Source organism: Echinops telfairi, unplaced genomic scaffold (genome assembly GCF_000313985.2).
Source record: "Echinops telfairi isolate 266 unplaced genomic scaffold, ASM31398v2 ScPeMD7_7458;HRSCAF=8496, whole genome shotgun sequence".
Classification (NCBI taxonomy): domain Eukaryota; kingdom Metazoa; phylum Chordata; class Mammalia; order Afrosoricida; family Tenrecidae; genus Echinops; species Echinops telfairi.
Genome location: NW_022111358.1, coordinates 12,997,197 through 13,000,754, shown reverse-complemented (window position 1 = coordinate 13,000,754; position 3,558 = coordinate 12,997,197).

The following is a 3,558-nucleotide window of genomic DNA, read 5'->3' as shown; positions in this document are numbered from 1 at the left end:
GATTGTGATGGGTTGTAGGAGCCCCCAAAACAAGTATTAAATAAATAAATAATAGAAATTTAAGTTAAAACTTAAGTCATTTGTATATTTTAAATAAAGTCGTTTGGGAGAGGTGGAATGGGTTCATGTACGCTCTCCTTTAAGAGTTGTCATTGTTATTATATTAAGAATTATTGTTATATAGTTATATCACAATGCCTATAGTTTACTTTAATCCAGTTTTCTACAAACAAATCTTGAGTTTTTTCACTGCCATAGATAAACCATTTTAAAATTTCATGAATTTGTTTCATTTCGTTAGAAAATTTCCCAGAATTGGATGGGTGATGTCAAAATGACAATGAATGCATTTCTAATTGTTCAAGGGAATCTGTTCATCATTTTCCTATGAACATAATTACAATTAAAAATACTTTGAGAGCCAACCTATATTGGAACTACTCTATCATTACTAAATTCAAAACCAATTCATCGCCTTCTCCTTAATACTCCCATAGTGCTTGTGCAACCTCATCTCAGTATTTATCAGATTGTATTACTATTGACTATGTGTTCTGTCTTTCCAAGAACGATCCTAAGCCTTTATTCCATCCATTGGACCAGCCTTGACAGTACAAATCCAAAACCAGTTCGACCTTCTATATTAGTTCTCTACTTGAGCTTGTTGGGATCAGAAGGTCAACTGTGTATGTAATGCAGGGTCCAAGTGGGTAACTTCAAAGTCGTTGCTGCTCTTGGTGGGTGCCATCAAGTCAGCTCCACCTCATAATGAATAAAACATGGATAGTAGAGGAAAACACGTCCCAGTCCTTGACCATCCGCACATGTGTTTGAGTCCATTGATGCAGCCACTGTGTCAACCCATCTTACTGAGGATCTTCCTCTTTTGCACGGACCCTCTGTTTTACCAAGCATGATATATTTCTCCACAATTGTTCCCTCCTGATAACATGTCCAAAGTGCATAAGATGAAGTCTTGCCATCCTTACTCTTAATCCGCAGTCTGACTCTTGTAGATTTGTTTTAATTTTCTCCAGTTTTAACTTGAACTTGTATAATGAGAAACTGATAGTCTGTCCTGCACTTACCCCCTGGCCTTGCTCTGACTGATGACATTGCCTATCCCCATAATCTCTTTTCAGTGATGTAGTCAGTTCCATTCCTGTGTGTTCCATTTGTTGAGGTCCACTTGTATAGTCCTGTTTATGTTGTTGAATAAAGGCATTTTCAATGAATAGTTTGTTGGTATTCCAAATTTTATGATGTGACCTCTGGTATAATTTCTTTCTTTTTTATTGGCACTTCATCCACATATTGTAAATTCAATAGCTCAATCATATCAAGAAGAGTTGTACAATCATTACCACAATCAATTTTAGAACATTTTATTCTTCCTTGTACTCAATGTTATTCATGTACTTTTTTTCTAATTGTGGCAAAAATATACACAACAAAACATTCTCCATTCAGCAACTTCTACATGTACAATTCAGAGCCATTGATTATACTCTTCATGTTGTAATCATGATTGATATTCTTTTCCAAATTATTCCACCACCATTAACATAAAATCAATGCTCCTTAAGCAAAAACTCTTTCTCTTCACCTGTGGTAACCATCGGTCAAGTTTGGTTTCTTTCTGGCATCATTTTTATGGCCATGATAACATTTTCCAACTGCTGGTCATTTGTTGGTTCAACTTCCATTTCCCAATCATCAATAATCATCAGTTTATCTTGATTGCATGTAAGATCTAATTCTTATTGTAGAACTTGGGAAAACCATCAATTTCTTCACCCTTGGCATTAGTGGTTGCTGCATAAATTTGCATTCTAGTCAAATAATGGTCTTCCGTGTATGCATATAGATATTATCCTATCATTGATAGCATTATACTTAAGGATAGGTCTTGAAATATTCTTTTTGATGTTGAATGTGATGCCGCTCCTCTTTATCATTCTGGGATAGTACCCTATATGATTGTCTGATTTTAAATGGTTACTATCAATGCACTCCATCTGGTTAATGACTAGGATATTGAGCTTTATGTTTTCTATGTCATTTTTTACAACTTCCAATTTTTTTTAGATTCACACTTTGTACATTCCACAGTCTGATTACTAATGGAGGTTTACAGCTGTTTCTTCTCATTTTGAATTGAGGCACCTCATCAACTGAAGACACTGAAAGCTTTATTTCATCCACATCATGAAGGCTGGTTCTACTTTGAGGAGGCGCCTCTTCTCCAGATGTATTTGAAGTCCCTTCTAACTTGGTGGACTCATCTTCTGCCCATGTTATAAGACAGTGCTCTGCTGTGACCCATAAGATTTCCACTGGACAATGTTTTTTTCATAAGTAGATCACCAGGTCTTTCTTCTGAGTATGTCGTAGTCTGGAAGTTCTACTGAAACCTGTCCACCCATGAGTGATATTTGAATATATCACAAATATATGATATTTGAAAGTTCTACTGAAACCTGTCCACCCTGTTGATATTTGAAATACCAATGACATAGCTTCCAGCATTTCAGCGACAGGCAAGTCCCCACAGTATGGCAAACTTGTTAAAGTAAGGTCTGGCAAATGAAAGCATTATTTTCCATTGTTTTTCTTAGGGCCAAATGGGAGTGGTATGTTAGCGGGAGGGGTGTTCATATCTAGGCAGTAGGGTAACTCTAAAGGGCCATTGTTATAGGAGTAGAATTTAAGTAGAACAGCCTGTATTAAATTTGGAAACAGAACATCATATCTAGGCAGTAGGGTAACTCTAAAGGGCCATTGTTATAGGAGGTGACTATGAATAGATACAGGAACCTGGGGTGCGGGACTGGGCAGTGTTTCATTCTATTGATCACTATGAATCAGAACGGGCTCAATGGCACTTAACAATAACAATAACATCACTTCTCCAAGAGTTAAGAACATGTTGGTACAGCCTGGCTCTATTCTTCCAGTCATTTTGTTTATCTGATGTGTGCTACCATGTATACGACTTGAGGATCTGATTTATGAGCTTCATTTGACTGTTTTTCCTACGTTTAATGAGTACTTAATATGTGATTCACTCACTCACTCACTGCCAGTGACTTCACTCAATGGGATTGAACAACAGAATTTTTTTTAAATGATCATTTTATTAGGGGCTCATACAACTCATCACAATCCGTACATACATCATTTGTGTCCAGCACATTAGTACGTATGTTGACTTCATCATTCTCACAACATGAGCCCTGGGTGTCAGCTCATTTTCCCCCCTTCCTCCCCACTCCCCCCTCTCCCTGAACCCTTGATAATTTATAAATTACTATTATTTTATCATATCTTACCCCATCCAACGTCTCCCTCACCCACTTCTCTGCTGAAAGTGATGATGCCAACATATGTACAAATGGGCTTGACACAATGGATGGATGTATGGATTGTGATAAGAGCTGTACGAGCCCCCATAAAATGATTTAAAAAGAAAAAGAAAAGAGTTACAGTCTTAGAAAATCACAGGGAAGTTCTACCCTCTCCTCTAGAGTTGCCGTGAGTTGGCATCGACATTTGCTT